Here is an 18,330-nt window from a genome sequence, read left to right as displayed (position 1 = left end):
GCTGGATGGCATCACTGACTCGATGGACATGAGTTTGAGTGAACTCTGGGGTTTGGTGATGGACAGGGAGGCCTGGCGTGCTGTGATTCATGGGGTCGCAAAGAGTTGGACACAACCGAGTGACTGAATTGAACTGAAGGGCAGAATATGTGGGGCATGGGCCATAGAAAGAACTTCAGAGGTGAGAAACACATTTGTGGTTTTGGAGGTGGGGTGGTTAGTACATGAGATGCTTAAAGTTTAGGAACTAATTACAGTAAAATTCTCAAGAAGTGAGAAGAGAAGTAAGAACTTGATGGGTGGACATAATGAAGAACCGCTGAATAAGATGTCCAAGGACCTCCCAACGACTGAGTCCTGGTCTGCCATCCACTCAGCTTTCAGTCAAACAAAAGCATCTCAGGGTTAGCACCCAGGGGCTACATTAGCTGAATCTCCTGAGCCTTAAAGAAAAATTTTTATGACACACCCACCTTCACTCTGAATGCCCAGCAAGAGTAATGCTCATTCAGGACACAAAGCTGCGTGTGGTCATGCCAACCTCTGTGCACAACCATTGCACACACATACAATGTCATAGCTACCTGCAAGCTTACAGGAGAGGTCCTGAGCTGCAGCTATTAGAGAATCACTCCAAGATTTCTCTTTTTGGAAAGAGGGATAGTTTTAAACAGAATTTAAAAGAGGGATGAGCACCTTCTCAGGACAAAAAGTGGCTGGAGCACAGAAATGAATTTTTTTTAATGGTAGTTATTTTGCAAAAAATGGTGAATATGTCTGAACCAGTAGTGATTTTATTGGTAGTAACTAGAAAATTATATCAGTCAATTACAGGATAATTATACTGCTTAGATGGGAAATTAGTGATTTAACTTCTGCAGTACCAAGCTATGGCACTCTTCATCACTCTCTGAGTGTAGATTTATGAAATAAATTTAGAATATTTCAAGGTATTGCTGCTAAATGCAGAATGTTATATGGTTAGCAAACATTCTATATCTGTAGAGTGACTCCCCAAACAAAACAAAACTGAAAACAAATAATTATAAAGGCAGAAATATGTAGTAGTTAAATATTTCTATAAGAAAAATACTTATTTTCCTCCATTCTTTTTGGGGAAAAAACCAAGCACGTAAAGTAAGCATTTTAACAAAAAATACTATGGTGCCCTAAGCAAATGCTTTCTGCAAAATTATACATCCTCTTTCTCTATATTTGTATCAAAATATGGATATTTAATTATCCAGATGCTGTCTGTGAACACTGGAGCAACACTTGCATATTCAGCTCATGCTTTTCCTGAGCTTAGACTATACTTATACTATGGCCTATGCAGGCTTGCAATAAGAAAGCCTCTTGCAAAAATATGGACTCTCTGTTTTTGCAAATGCATGTCTGGATAAAAGCTGTCAATAACTATTCATCAATATGTTTTACTGCCCAGTTTTTTTTTTTTTTTCCAGCATATGCAGTTCCTGTAATGTGTTGTGATAATGCTGGTTTAAAATAGCTATGATTCCAGTCAGTTCACATTAACAGTAAACAAACAGACGACTCACCAAAGGATAGATCTTCTTTTCCAATAACCCAAATATGCCACCTACTTTGATAAATATGAACACCTATAAAAAGTATCTTTTGTGATGGCTAATTCTGTGTGTCATCTTGGCTAGGCCACAGAGGCCAGATATCTGATTAAATGTTATTCTGGATGTTTTCTGTGAAGGTGCTCTTTGGACAAGGACAACATTTAAGTTGGTGGACTTTTAAAGTCAAATACCTTCCATAAAATAAACGGGCTTCATCCAATCACCTGCAACCCTTAACAGAACAAAGATTGACATTCCCCTTAGCAAGAAGGAATTCTGCCAGTGGATTAACTTTGCATTTGAACTGCAACTCTTGCCTGAATCTCCAACCCATCTGCTTACCACATTAGATTTTGGACTTGCCAAGCCTCCGCAATTGCTTAAGCCAACTCCTTAAAATGAATCCCTTCCTCTTTCTTTCTCTATAAATGATAAATAGATAGATGAGTTAGTGGTAGATCTATAAGTACATATCTTGTTGGTTCTGTTTCTCTAGACATCTGTGACTGATACACCTTACAATTGCCTTAGAAAAGTTACTCTACCTATTAAAGAAAACATTTTAAGTGGGAATTCTTAGAATGTTAAGGATAAATACAAGATTAAAAAGTATCTTCTTGTTTGTTGACTAGTAGTTTAAAGAAGAGAGAAAGGAACAAGACAACTGTTATATGGCTATTAACACCAAGTCCTTATTCAGGTAACAACTCCATCCATAAATTGCTTATAAATTCCCTATATAATTAGTTTTATTGAATGTTTACAGGTGGTATATTCCCTATCTTTGAAAAGGGACTATCTGAAGTAGATAAAGCAACTTACTGTAAAGTAATATTAAGATGCTTAATAAACCATGCACTACGTAACATACACATCAAACATGAAGTTAAGACATTTCCAGGAAAGATGTAGGGATAGGAAGAGGCTTAAAGTCCAGGCCACTGAAATGTACCACAGTGAATAAAACAGGCAAGAAACTTGAGACTAGGGATTCGTTTCAAACTTATTACACAAACTATTTGGAACATTTTTCAGAAACAGTATAAACTGAATGAAATTGAAAGTAGACATTATAAGTTGACATTAAAAAATTCTTCCAAAGGGAGTGATTCAGTGTTTTAGAAAGTTAGTGAAGTAAATCCGGAAAAATTCCAACAATATTTCCTATTTTGGAAACAAGCCTGATGGTAGGGATGATAAAGAGATCATGATACAGGAAATATTTTCTGATCATGACAAAGATGATAAATCTTTTCATTACAAATTGAGTGTCACTGGATTTAACACTCAGCATGCATGCTCTGCAAAGAAAAATTCCTCCAAGTATTCAAGGAAGGCAAGAAGGTTGTCTGCAAAAGATTAAGAAGTGTTTGTCCTGACTTCTCCTTAGCAATAGTGGAAACCAGAAAAGCAATCTCTATGGATGGATTAACATTAGTAAACAGTTGAAGGTTTGGTCGATAGCTTACAAAAGAGGTCTGACCTGGAGACAGAAATATCTGCTACTCATCTTCACCTGAAATGATTGCTAGCAAGGAGAATTATAGGCCAGTATTTCCAGATCATTCAAGTCAAAATTCCAGATTTTTAAGGAAATCTCCCAATAGGATCCCAGGGTCAGGAAGATCCCCTGGTGTAGGGAATGGCAATCAACTCCAATATTCTTGCCTGAACAATCCCATGGAGAGAGGAGCCTGGAGGCTATAGTCCATAGGGTCAGAGTCTGACATGACTGAGAAACTGAGCACCTGATATGTAGATATTTGAATTTAAGGTTGTTAGGATTTTAAAAGAAAATATTTGGGTATTGACACATGAGCCAAACACACACAGGAAACATTCATCTTAAGCCTCAGGAGGAGGGGGAGGAGGGAGGAGAAAGTAGCGGGGGGGGGGGGGGGGGGGGGAGGAGGGAGAGGAAGAAGAGGAGGAAAAGGACACGGGAGGGGGAGGAGGAGAAAGGGAGTGGTGCGGAAGAGGAGGAACCAGTCCTGTCGACTCTTTGACTTCAGATTGCCTGCTAAGTCGCTTCAGGGGTGTCCGACTTTTTTGTGACCTCATGAATTGTAGCCCATCAGGCTACTCTGTCCATGGGATTTCCAGGCAAGAATACTGGAGTGGGTTGTCATTTCCTTCTCCAGGGGATCTTCCTGGCCCAGGGATCGAACCCATATGTCTTATGTCTCCTACATCAGCAGGCAGGTTCTTTACCACTAGTGCCACCTGGGAAGGCCTGATGAGCTTATATATGTTAGTCATTCAGAAGTGTCTAACTCTTTGTGACCCCATGGACTATAGCCTGCCAGGCTTCTCTGTCCTTGGGGTTCTCCAGGCAAGAATACTGGAGAAGGTTGCCATTTCCTTCTCTAGGGGATCTTCTGGACCTAGGGACTGAACCTGGGTCTCCTGCATTGCAAGCAGATTCTTTGTCAGCTGAACCACTAGGGAAACCCTGGGCTTTAGCTTAGTGAGACTGATTTTGGACTTCTGACCTTCAGAACTGTAAGAAAATACATTTGTGTTGCTTTAACATGCTCAGTATTCGTATGTGGTAATTTGTTACAGCACCTGCAGAAAGCTATTACAGGTCTCAATGTGTGAAATTAAAGTAGGCTTTTAATCCATACCCAAACTTGCCCCTCTGTGTGCTATGTGCTGTGCTTTATCGCTCACTTGTGTCTGGCTGTTTGCGACCCCAGGGACTGTAGCCTGCCAGGCTCTTCTGTTCATGGGGATTCTCCAGGCACAATGCTGGAGTGGGTTGCCATGCCTTCCTCCACGGGATCTGGTACCGTTATTTACCCAGTTGCTCAAATCAAAAACCAAGGAGTCACCATTGATTTCTCTTTATTTTTCACCTTTTCTTCCAATTAATTAACAATGCCTCTTAATTTAAATATATCTCAAATCTGTATATTTTATCATGATCACCTTTACTGAATCATTACCATTCTTTTTTATAGAACCTAAATAACTTTGTAAAAATGACCTTTCGGGGAAAATTTCACAAAATATACACAAAATAAAGGAAATAGTTTAATGAAACCTATATACTCATTATCCTGCTAAAACCTTTATCAGAATATGCCAATCTTCTTTCTTCTTTTGCCTCTCCTTTCATTTTCTTTAGTATTAAAAAAAAAACTTTTATCTTGGAAATAACCTCATTACCATTTTCATACCTAGGGAGTTAGTAATAATTTCTTAATATTTTTGATACAGTTCATATTTGAATTTCCCCATTGCCTCAAATATGATTTTTGAAAATGGTTTGTTTGAATCAGATCCAGTTAAATACTCATATTGCGTTCAGTTGTTATGTGTTTTAAGACTCTTATTTCATAACAATCCCAACCCCACCTCCATTCCATCATCAGTGCCTTACATACTACACTGATTTGTTGGAGAAATCAGGCCGTTGTTTTTCTGTAGACTTCTTAGATTCAGGATTTGTCTGACTGTTTCTTCACAGTGCTAACTTATTCCTTCATTCCCTTTATTTTCCAAAAATCTAGAGGGCTGACTAGATTCAGATTCAACGTTTTAGGCAAGTATATTTCCTGTTGCTTTTATCATATTTTAAGACACATAGCAACTGGTTTTCCCACTTTTAGTGATTAATACAACTGATAGTTCTGATCATGTCAGCCTCATTCCTTCAATATAAAATTCTGTTAACCACTCCCTCCTTGTTTTAGCAACTATAGATAATCATTGCAGAGATCTGTAATTTTATTGCGGGTTGGGAAATGATGATTTTCTAATTTTATCATTTCTACTGCTTTATTTGCTGAAATTCTATAAATATTAAGAACTTTCTTCTACCAACTATCAATTATCCTGAAATGCAAGTTAGGAGGCCATTGTAATCAGCTTGGCTTGAGCTTTTAGTGGCATTAACTAAAGTGATGGCACTGGGGATTAAAAATAAATGGTTTCAAAACACATTTTGGCAGTTAAACCCTCAGTATTTGCAATCAATTAGATGTGGTGAAGATGTAGTATGAGATAAAACTGACCTCTAATTTTCTGGCTTGAATAACTAACTGGTGGGTAGAGATGCCATATACAGGAAAGCTTTGTGATAACCAGCCATAGGAGAAGACGAGATAACCAAGGAGATAATGTATAAACAGAAAGTAGAAGACTAGGGCCTCCATCTTGTTTATTATAATAACTTTTGAGATGAAAGGGGTTTCCAAAACAAGAAATGAATTTTCTAAGATTTTCGAAATGGGAAAATACTTCAGCAAGTGTTCAGCCAGTTTTATATCTGAAATAACCACATCTAGCACCCCAGTCATGTTGCTACACTGACTGAGGCAGCAACAGCAAATGTTATTACAGCTGCACATTCATCCTAAAAGTTAAGGGTCTGTCAGTATTTCCATTATAAACTCCAATTTTCAGGGGTTTATAACTTGGCTATTTTAAAATCACATCAGGCTGAAACTTACAAGAAATAAAACATTTTAAAAAATAGATTTAATGCATTTTTGTCAAGACCTAGTTAAAATATTGCCTAATTTTTCTCCGATTAAGTGACCTCCAGTTAATATATTGTGAGACAAATGTTTAATTAGAAACACTTATTTTAAGGTTTCTGGAAATAATTACACTTTATAATAATATCACATTTCATATGGATAGATTAGATGTGGATGGACCACAAACATTATATTGAAGCAGTTTTAACACATTAGAGCAAAACTTGGCATATGCATTGCAGTTTTGGATGAATTTCTTCCCAATAAAACTTGCTATAAATTGGTTAAGGTTTTTTGAGGAACAATAATATGTTCAACTTTATTTTATACATAGATATTTTACTATTTTGCAAAATAGAACTTAGTCTCCAAGTTATTATTTAATTAATAATATTCCATCTTCTTTTGGGGATACAGTATTTTGATTTCCTTTTAGTAATAGAATTTTCTAACATATGGGATGCCAAGTTGATCTAAGGTCTTTGTAAAATCAGTTCACCAGGAACTCTGCCTTAAAGTACAAAAACACTCTTCCCTTATGAGGAACAGGAAGAAACAGAGTGTTATAGAATAAAAACAATCCAATACGATACCTAGGCAAGGTGCAGCATGCAAAGAGTTGGATATGACTGAGTAACCGAGCATGAGTACAATCTTAAAGATGTGAAAATACAAGTATTTGAGGTGATATTTATAAAGATATTAATTTGACATCTGTTCATTAATTCATTTCTTGAGTACATAAGGGAGAAAAGGATTTTGTCTATAAAATGTAGATTTTATTTGGAGAAAGTCAATATAGCAGTAAAGAAATCAATAAAATAATTTCACATAGTAATAGTGGTATTTGGAAGATAAAATATGGTGGTGTGACAAGTAAATTAAGAGTTGTATTAGATAGCATGATGAAGTTCAAAAACAGGCATACATAAAAGTTGGAATGGAAAATACTCTAGGGGGTGAAACTATGGATAATATGTTATTTTTCTCTTATGATTCCTGCAGTTTGAAATTTGCCATAGTCAGCTTGCATTGCCTTCTTAATGTAAAAAAATACTATTAAAATAGATGAACTTCTTGTTTTTTCCAAAATGGTTCTTAGTAAAATCCTGTCAAAATGTATTGGTATGTAGCCTTACTCTATGGTAGCTGACTCTTACTGTAGTCTATCATAAAGCATGTTTTCAGTGAGCTCTAAGAGCACTAATTGAGAAGATCCTGCTTGCTTTCTTCATCAAAGGAAGAAATGCAGTCTCCTGTTAATGCAAATGACCTAGATCAGGGATGATCTCAGGGCACAGACTCAGCACTGATGATGGCAGTGAATGAAGAGCTCTCAAGCTTGTAGTTCTTTCAGTGGCCTTCTGGCAGTTTCGTAGGATCTTGTCCACTCAGGTCTGGTGGGGGAGGAGAAGACTGGCAGACACTCTGCAAACAGCAGTTGGGGAGAAATCTGACTAAACTGGTCATCAAAATACAGTTTTGAAGAAGAAAACAAAAGTTGTTATCATCTTTAACAAATTAAACCTTGGTTTTGTTTTCATCCTTTGTCATAAACTTTAGTCTCTCTCTTTTGTTCACGGAAACTCTAAAAGAACAAGCCAATCATTTTGAAAATCCCATCAACATATTTATTTGTCTAATGCCTTGCAAAATTTTATTTCTAGGGACTCCAGTCAACTCCTCTTTGACAACTTTTATTCTGTGAGGTCATGGGAAAGTGGCAGACCTAGGAGAAGGCTCAATGGCTATAAACTGACTATGAATTATTATAACAGTGGCAAGCTCAATTATTTTCACTGTCTACCAGTGATATTACTGGTATCTCAGGTATTACTGAAGTTTCCATGTAGAGAGTAGAAAGCCATTGTATCATAATTGAAGATAACTCTCTAAGGAGCACTTGTTTCTCGTGCCATTATCCCTGCCTAGAATGACTACTGTGCCATTTTTTGTAAGTTCCATTTGGTTTACAAGGCCCATTTACTCAACAAATACTTATTGAATACCTACTTTGTGCCAGAAAAGGTTTTGGGCAATGGATAGACAGTGATGAACAGGAGAGACAAGATTACATTGCTCACGAATCTCATGCTGTGAGAAAGACAATACACAAGTAAACAACTGAATTTCAGTAACAAGGGGAAGTGTTATCTGTGGTAGAGAGGGGGACTCTTTTTTAAAATTTTTTATTTATTTTTATTTATCTTTTAACTTTACAATACTGTATTGGTTTTGCCATACATTGACATGAATCAGCCACGGGTGTACATGAGTTCCCAATCCTGAACCCCCCTCCCACCTCCGTCTCCATAGCATCTCTCTGGGTCATCCCAGTGCACCAGCCCCAAGCATCCTGTGTCCTGTATCGAACATAGACTGGCAATTCATTTCTTATGTGATAGTATACATGTTTCAATGCCATTCTCCCAAATCATCCCACCCTCTCCCTCTCCTACAGAGTCCAAAAGTCTGTTCTATACATCTGTGTCTCTTTTGCTGTCTCGCATACAGGGTTATCATTACCATCTTTCTAAATTCCATATATACGTGTTAGTATACTGTATTGGTGTTTTTCTTCCTGGCTTACTTCACTCTGTATAATCGGCTCCAGTTTCATCCACCTCATTAGAACTCATTCAAATGTATTCTTTTTAATGGCTGAGTAATACTCCATTGTGTATATGTACCACTGCTTTCTTATCCATTCATCTGCTGATGGACATCTAGGTTGCCTCCATGTCCTGGCTATTATAAACAGTGCTGTGATGAACATTGGTGTACACGTGTCTCTTTCAATTCTGGTTTCCTCGGTTTGTATGCTCAGCAGTGGGATTGCTGGGTCATAAGGCAGTTCTATTTGCAGTTTTTTTAAAGAATCTCCACACTGTTCTCCATAGTGGCTGTACTAGTCTGTGTTCCCACCAACAGTGTAAGAGGGTTCCCTTTTCTCCGCACCCTCTCCAGCATTTATCGCTTGTAGACTTTTGGATTGTAGCCATTCTGACTGGTATGAAATGGTACCTCACTGTGGTTTTGATTTGCATTTCTCTGATAATGAGTGATGTTGAGCATCTTTTCATGTGTTTGTTAGCCATCCGTATGTCTTCTTTGGAGAAACGTTATTTAGTTCTTTGGCCCATTTTTTGATTGGGTCGTTTATTTTTTTGGAATTGAGCTGCAGGAGTTGCTTGTATATTTTTGAGATTAGTTGTTTGTCAGTTGCTTTATTTGCTATTATTTTCTCCCATTCCAAGAGAAGAGGACTCTTAACCTCACAGTAGCCAAGGAAATCCTCTTAGAGGTTACATTTGCGCAGAGAACTGAGAGAGAGAGTGGAACATGCAATTTAATGAAAGAACTTTCTGGGTGGAAGGTCCCTCGGGAAGGATCTTGACATAATTGTGAATCTGCAAGATTCACATTCCTCTGATTCTATGCCTGTTTTCAGTGAGAAGCTCTGATTTTCCCATCATGCAGTGACCATACTCTTATAACAGCAATTGTCTGTATGATTCATTTGTTATTGAAAGTAGGTTGCATTGTCATACTAGTTGTCTTTAGGAGGTTGAGACGCTTGCTTTCCACTTCAGACTCAGCTCCTCAGACCAGGGACCTTGTCCTATGCTCCTTGATACACCCCAGTCAAAAATGGTACTCTCATACAATGAGCATTCAATAAACACTCCTGGTGATCACGATCTGATGTGATGACTCAGCTGTTGTCATGTTTTCAAGGAGCATATCAACTTGACTAAAGATAAAATTGTACAGACGGTAGTGAGAGGTTCTGGTTATTTAAAAAATATGTCCAATAAACATATACTGATTCTGAAAATAAAAGTATAACATAAGAATATAATTACATATGGTAAAATTATATATGTAATTAATATATATATATATACATACTATATATAAAATAGTTCACTTAGGTTATGCCTGCTTTGTCCAAGTGGAGATGACAATTGGGCAGCTGTATATATGAGTACAAACTCAGTAAAATGTCAGGGGATAACAATATAAATTGAGATGGCACACTGTTTAAAGTAATGGGACTGGATGAGATTAACTAGGCAGAGAATAGAAAGAAGGGTAAGTATAATTTGGAGTAGCAAAGAATTGCAAACAACTATTGCTTATCAACAGAGAATTCAATAGGTTGAATAAATTATGGATTATGTATACCATATATTTTCATATTACTCTTAATAAGTTATTTATATATGTATTGACTTCAAGAAATATTTAGGATATATACTTTAACCTAAATATAATTTTCAGAGTAATATGAATAATATGTCTACATATTTGTAAAAAAAACTACATAAATATGTGTACATGAGTCTATGTAGTAGAAGGATACATTCTAAACTGTGGGGAATGGGATATCAACTTTTTCCTTCTTCATGCAGTTTTAAAAGATCTGATGATAAATATAGACATAAAGCAAATGTGTACCTATTTATTTGGAATGTAAAGGAATCTTAGAAAATATATTTATGACAGTATCAATATCCTATCAACAATCCATTTATTCTACTTATGTTACCTTGTATCTTTTCCCTTTCTTTTTGTACATCTGCCCCCCTAGAACCTTGACTCAATCTGCTGCACTGGCAATCCTTAGCTGGGGGAACTGCCCTTAGGCTGTGGATACCGTTATGCCCACCCACATGAGAGGTGGGAGATGCCTAAGAATTTATGTCTTTCTAGGGGCAGTCATTTCCTAAAGGAAATCAACCCTGAATATTCATGCGAGGACTGATGCTGAAGCTCCAATACTTTGGCCACCTGATGTGAAGAGCCGACTCAACGGAAAAGTCACTGATGCTGGGAAAGATTGAGGGCTGGAGGAGAAGGGCCTGGCAGAGGATGAGATAGATGGTTGGATGGTGTCAGCAACTCAATGGACATGAGTTTGAGCAACCTCTGGGAAATAGTGAAGGAGAGGGAAGCCTGGTGTGCTGTAGTCTGTGGGGTGAAAATGAGTCAGACATAACTTAGCAACTGAAAAACAGAGGCAATCATTAGCCAATGTCTGATGGGTGAGAAGATTTGAATGGTGCGGAGTTGCTCTGGAGACAGTATAGATCACACATGTCCCTATACAGTGAGCAGTATGTATGATCTTCCGTGGTGGCTAAGACAGTAAAGAATCTGCCTGCCACACAGGGGACCTGGGTTCAATCCCTGGGTCAGAAAGATCCCCTGGGGAAGGGAGTGGCAACGCACTCCAGTATTCTTACTTGGAGAATTCCATGGACAGAGGAGCTTGGTGGTCTACAGTCCATGGGCTCACAAAGAGTCAGACAGGACTGAGCAACAAATACTTTCACTTTCATATGTGTGATTCATGCTGTCTCCAGAGCATTTCTGCAGGATTGGGACAAAATTCTAACTCTTGGGACTTGGCTTAATATCACACTCTAGCCAGATCTCTTCCCTTCCTAGTCCTGCTGCCCTTCTAGAATTTTCTGGGAATACTTCCTGATAAACATGTTTACATATATCCTTGACTCAAGGTGTGCTTTTGGAGACCCCAGCCTAAGACAACAATCAGTCTATTTTAAGTGTCTACTGAAGTTACCTTCACTTGAGGACTCAGGCATCGTGGACAGGCTGTGTGTGTAGTAGTACAGGTGGTACTCAGAGCTTAGGTGATGAGTCCCAAGCTTGGCCAGTAGTTTCCATATGGCCTTGGGCATTTCATCCAACTCTAGGCCTTTGTTTTCTCATCTGTAAGATGGGACTGATAATAGAAGCACTTAACAGAACTATTTCAAGGAGTAGATAAAATAATGTACTTTAAGTGCATCTAGCACATGTCAGGTACTCAATAATGATTTAAAAATTAATAAAGAATCTTTATGTAAGTATTATGACTATTTATCTCTATGTATGCTGTGGCAAGTCTGACAAAAGAAGGAGTTTCTTTTACATGAAAATTAATGATATGAAGTTTTCCTCAGGATGAAAGCCACTCTTTACAGAACATTATTTTATTATGTATAACTCATGTGAAATAAACAAAGTCAATACATCATTGATTTTAATGGGACTTTGCACAGTATGATTAATATGCCATTATTTCATAAAAGCATTCTACATGCTGAGAAGTAGTAGCTGGTGTATTAGAATATCATTTGGCATAAAGTTTTCAGCATATGCTATTTTCGCTATATGTCCCTATGAATACATTATCATCTGGTATAAAGTAAATCAGATAATGAATCAAAAAATGAAAAACTATATCTCCCTAATAACCGTATCACATATTTTAGCACTGAATAATATGTCACTTTAATGTCTTAAATAATATCACTATTATGGGAGTAGTGCAATGACCATATCTTTTATTGGTCTAGTTTTACTTTAAGAATCTTGTCTTATTGCTTAGAGGAACTCAACAGATCTATCTTCCATATACACAGAACACCATTCTGAGGCCTATTTTTTCTTGGGCCCAATACCATGGAATTAATTTATTTTGAACCTATGTTATAATAATGTCTGGACTCTATAAAATTCCCCTGGTTGGGGTTAAAGCAAAGTTAGTTAATATTGAATTCTATTTATTACAAACTGAACATTCCTGGTAGTTTCCAATTTCATTTCATACTAAAATCCCCTTGTTGTAATTACTGTCATTCTCTCTATGTTTTCTCTTAATTATTCTGACTAAATTCTCAATTATTCAGGGGCCATGTATTTGATCTGTGGATTTTCCAAATCCTCTCTTTTTAATTCTGTCTTTTACTATACATACCTAACCATTTAAATATTTCCTATTTTTATAATTCATCAGGTGATAAATAATGGTAGAATGAGTTCACATTAAAAGAAGGAGCTTGTTATTTTAGGGAAATTTCTGGTGGAGGTCTGGCTTCAAAGAATGCATACAGTGAATTTTTTTTTTTTTTAACCATTTGGGATTCTTAATTCTTTCTCTAGCATCACAGTTAATCTAAAATTTTTAAAATAAAAATTCTATATTTGTTCTTAAATATAATAGTTTTACAAGCAGCAAAGCTCCAAGTTTTTTTTAAAAGGTCTAATATCAGCCCTTTTTAGACCTTTTTAAGAAAAATACATGGAGCTTTGCTGCTGGTAAAACTACTGTATTTAAGAAGAAATAATTTTGTTCTTAAAAAAAAATTTTTTTTAAAGGTCTACTATCAGCCCATCATGCAAAATGCTGGGCTGGAAGAAGCACAAGCTGGAATCAAGATTGCTGGCAGAAATATCAATAACCTCAGATTTGCAGATGACACCACCCTTATGGCAGAAAGTGAAGAGGAACTAAAAAGCCTCTTGATGAAAGTGAAAGAGGAGAGTGAAAAAGTTGGCTTAAAGCTCAACATTCAGAAAACTAAGATCATGGCATCTGGTCCCATCACTTTGTGGGAAATAGATGGGGAAACAGTGGAAACAGTGTTAGACTTTATTTTGGGGGGCTCCAAAATCACTGCAGATGATGACTGCAGCCATGAAATTAAAAGACGCTTACTCCTTGGAAGAAAAGTTATGACCAACCTAGATAGCATATTCAAAAGCAGAGACAGGCTATGGTTTCTCCATGTATGATTTTTTCATGTATGGATGTGAGAGTTGAACTGTGAAGAAAGCTGAGCGCCGAAGAATTGATGCTTTTGAACTGTGGTGCTGGAGAAGACTCTTGAGAGTCCCTTGGACTGCAAGGAGATCCAACCAGTCCATCCTAAAGGAGATCAGTCCTGGGTGTTCACTGGAAGGACTGATGATAAAGCTGAAACTCCAATACTTTGGCCACCTCATGTGAAGAGCTGACTCATTGGAAAAGACTCTGATGCTGGGAGAGATTCGGGGCAGGAGGAGAAGGGGATGACAGAGGATGAGATGGCTGGATGGCATCACTGACTCCATGGACATGAGTTTGGGTGAACTGCAGGAGTTGGTTATGGACAGGGAGGCCTGGTGTGCTACGATTCATGGGGTTGCAAAGAGTCAGACACGACTGAGCAACTGAACTGAACTGAACTGAATATCAGCCCGCCCCATACCACCCATTACTAAGATGCACATCACTTGAGATAATGGAGGTTGGAAGGTTTTGTTCATAAATCTGAGAAGAGTCGTTGAATAGGTTTAGAATCCAAGCTGAAAAAAGCGATTAGGGACAAGTATCAAAACAAGCAATAATTTGTAACTGATCAAAATAATCTTGGTTATGTTCTAAGCCCATGACTTCAGAAATGCTTAAGGATACTGTAATACAGGCAAAGTGTATTCATGAGGAGCCTAACCTTTACTTATGTACTTCTTTCACTAACTTTCAGGTCTCTTTGACCCCAAGATGATTTGTATGTTGACCTTTGGCTCAGGATAAACACCTATTGTTCTCAAATCCCACTATCTAATCACCTCCTGAATACTCAGTTATTTTCCCTCCACTCTACACAGGCCAGAATTTTCTATTTCCCCTTCTGGTTGATCTTTCCTGGTGACCAAAATAATAAAATAAATAGATTCATGCTAAAGGGTGGTTATAGTCATTTGTAAGCCCCCCACTCTGTTCCATTTTCCCTTAAGAAAAACTGCATTGAAAATATCTATAAATCCAATGGAATTTTTCTTGCCTGGAAAATCGCATGGACGGAGGAGCCTGGAAGGCTGCAGTCCATGGGGTCACTGAGGGTCGGAGACGACTGAGCGACTTCACCTTCACTTTTCACTTTGATGCATTGGAGAAGGAGATGGCAACCCACTCCAGTGTTCTTGCCTGGAGAATCCCAGGGACAGGGGAGCCTGGTGGGCTGCCGTCTATGGGGTTGCACAGAGTCAGACACGACTGGAGCGACTTAGCAGCAGCAGTAGCAGTAGCAGTAGCAGTTATAATTTCTGGAAACTGAACAAAGGATCAAATGTTATGCTACAGTACATGTTTCTATAAAATAATGAACTTGAATGAGGTTGGTAGGTAGAAGAACAATGTCAAAATATAACGTGGAAATCGATCGATTCATTTGTGATCTTTCCCATCATTAATATTTACCACCACCGGGTAGCAACCACTTAACACAAAGTACACAGACACAGCTAAAGGCAGCTAGTCAGAGAGGAATGTATCACACCAAATATTATTGCTTTAAGGTTTGTTCAGTCACATGCTCTATGTCCTAGAAATGTTTATTAAGCCTTCTGCCTATCTCTGTGCATTTCGCTTTGTCTCTATAACTTTCTCATGCTCTTTCATCAAGCTATTTACTGCAATGTTCATTCATTATGGTTAACATCTTTCTAAACTGCTAATATTTTTAATAGAATTAGTGCTCTTGGTTACAAAGTTACATACATTATGATGGTCTATCCAACCTAATTTTTCCTTAAGTTTGTTATTTTTAGTGTATAATATTTCAGAATGTGAGGTTTTTTGTTTTTAAAAAATACATATCTCAAGTGATTGCAGGAATGCCTATAAAGCATTTAAAAACTTGAGGGGAGAATTTCTTTCCATCCCACTCTCCTTTCTCTGTTCTTTCCTTGTAGGGGACAGCCTATAGAAAGAGGAGTAATTCTGCCCTCCTCCCCCACCCCAGCTCTCTGTATTTTAAATTTCTGTTATATGTGATTGTTTTTAGAGTTAAAAAGCCATCCAACTGAAATCTCACCAGTCTTTTCCCAAAGTTATTATTATCAATATGATGAATTTAATTATCAAAGCTCTCCAAGGAGCACAGTTCCAATGCCACTGTTGATATCTTAATTTTTGTTATAATTCTGTTTAGTTAGGTTCAGATTCTTTGTTTTAAATCTTCTACAAGCATGCATGATATTTGAGAAATAGTCTCATTATGTCACCTCCTTCCTTATCATCACTTTAAACTATTTTGAATCACTTTTGGAAGGAGTTTGGCAATCTACAGGGCTTCCCTGGTGGCTCAGATGGTAGCGAATCTGTCTGCAGTGCAGGAGGCCTGGGTTCGATTCCTGGGTTGGGAAGATCCCCTGGAAGAGGCAATGGCTACTCCTGTATTCTTACTTGGAGAATTTTATGGACAGAGGAGCCTGATGGGCTACAGTCCATGGCATTGCAAGGAATCAGATACGACTGAGTGACTGACACAACAATCTACAATGCCCCTTGGAAGAAAAGCTATGACAAATCTACATAACATATTATAAAGCAGAAACATTACTTTGCTGACAAAGGTCCACCTTGTCAAAGCTATGGTTTTTCCAGTAGTCATGGATGGATGTGAGCTGGACCATAAAGAAAGCTGAGCGCTAAAGAATTGATGCTTTTGAACTGTGGTATTGGAGAAGACTCTTGAGAGTCCCTTGGACTGCAAGGAGATCAAACCAGTCAATTCTAAAGGAAATCAGTCCTGAATATTCTTTGGAGGGACTGATGCTGAAGCTGAAATTCCAATATTCTGGCCACCTGATGTGAAGAACTGACTCACTGGAAAAGACCCCGATGCTGGGAAAAATTGAGGTCAGGAGTAGAAGGGGACGACAGAGGATGAGATGGTTGGATGATATCACCGACTTGATGGACAGGAGTTTGAAGAAGCTTGGGGAGTTGGTGATGGACAGAGAGGCCTGGCGTGCTGCAGTCCATGGGGTTGCAGAGTCAGACATGACTGAGCGACTGAACTGAACTGAGGGCCTGTTCTAAGCTTACAAAGAGCTGCAGAATATTCAAGGTGTCCTCAAAACTGTCTACATGTCTGAATTTGTCACACATTCAGAAATCTTGATTCTACAAAAAGTAAAATGCTGTAGATTGGCTACAAAGATGAGATCCAGTCAGCTATATATCCATGTGAACAATTTTGGACACAATTCATAGAAAATAAAGGGGACATACCTCAGAGTCCTCTAGATTTTTCTACAACCTCCCACCCTCAGAATTTCTGCAGCTATTCTAAAAATGTACGGAAATATTTTCATGCCAAAATGCATTAAAGGAGGAAAAAGGATATATAAATTTCAACAAAACATTAATATTTATTATGAGAGGAATAAATCAAGAAAAAAAACTGGGTTATGGAAATGAAGCTAGATACAAAGTTAAAGAAAAAAATCACAAGTGAGCCATACATTTGGCTCAGCTTTCCAGTAGCCAGTGTGAGTATATATACCCAATATATTATGCCCATTAGCTGAAACAAATCAGTTATATAGAGGACACAGATTTATTTTTGGAATTAGCATATAGCAATTTTTCATTGAGGAGTTCATAATCTATGTGATGATAAGAAGCATTTTTGCACTTGGGAAAAATTTTAAGGATGAAATTGTTAAGACAGCTGGCCTCTCATCCTTCAGCAGGGGCAAGATTTAGTTGGAATGAAATGTTTCCAAGCTAAAGAATGACTGGAAATTATTGATGAAGGCAATTTCTATTCTCTGCTGCACTTCAGGTTTTTATGTTAAGATCTGCTTGTTACAGAACTTAAATGTTAGATAGTTGGTGTTTATTAAATGAGTGACCTGGTCAGAGGTCTCTCTGCTCTCCAGCACCAAGTACCAAGTAGAATGGTAGAGTCTGTCTACCTTTGCTACTGTGTTGAGGATTCAAGTTCCTGGGGGGACCACATTTGATTAGCTCTGTTAGGGAATGGGAAGCGGATTCCCAAGTGGCTCAGCAGTAAAGAATCCACCTGCCAATGCAGGAGACACGGGTTTGATTTCTGGGTGGGGAAGATGCCCTGGAGGAAGAAAGAGCAACCCACTCCAGTATTCTGGCTTGGAGAATCTCATGGGCAGAGGAGCCTGGCAGACTACAGTCCATGAGGTTGTAAAGTCAGACAGGACTGAGAACACATGGACACACATAGGGAAAGGGCAACAGGGAATCCTTTGTTGAGTGTCTAGGATGTGTCAAGCTGAAGATCCTATATAGTAAAGGTGGCTCTTTGAGGCCCACGAGATAGAGCTCCAGTGGGACTTCCTTAAATTTGGGATTATTTGGGGGTTAGGAATTGAAAAACTTGTGTTCAATTGTCAAGAATTAGCTGTATAGTCTTAGGCTAAATTCTTCAAAAGGTGTTACCTTTTTTCCTAGCATGTAAGGTAAAGATAATTACCTGCCCACCCTAACATCTACACCATCCTAGTCTTTTGCCCATTATTTTTTACTTACTGGTTTATTCTGTGAACATATTATACCTACTTGGAGATAGAAACTATGTTTTACTGGCTTCTATCCTAAGTGCTTATCACAATGACTAATATACTGAACACTCAATAAATGTCCATTGGTCCAG

The sequence above is a fragment of the Ovis canadensis genome, chromosome 1 (assembly GCF_042477335.2).
Source record: "Ovis canadensis isolate MfBH-ARS-UI-01 breed Bighorn chromosome 1, ARS-UI_OviCan_v2, whole genome shotgun sequence".
In the NCBI taxonomy this organism is placed as follows: domain Eukaryota; kingdom Metazoa; phylum Chordata; class Mammalia; order Artiodactyla; family Bovidae; genus Ovis; species Ovis canadensis.
This window is presented reverse-complemented; position numbering follows the sequence as displayed.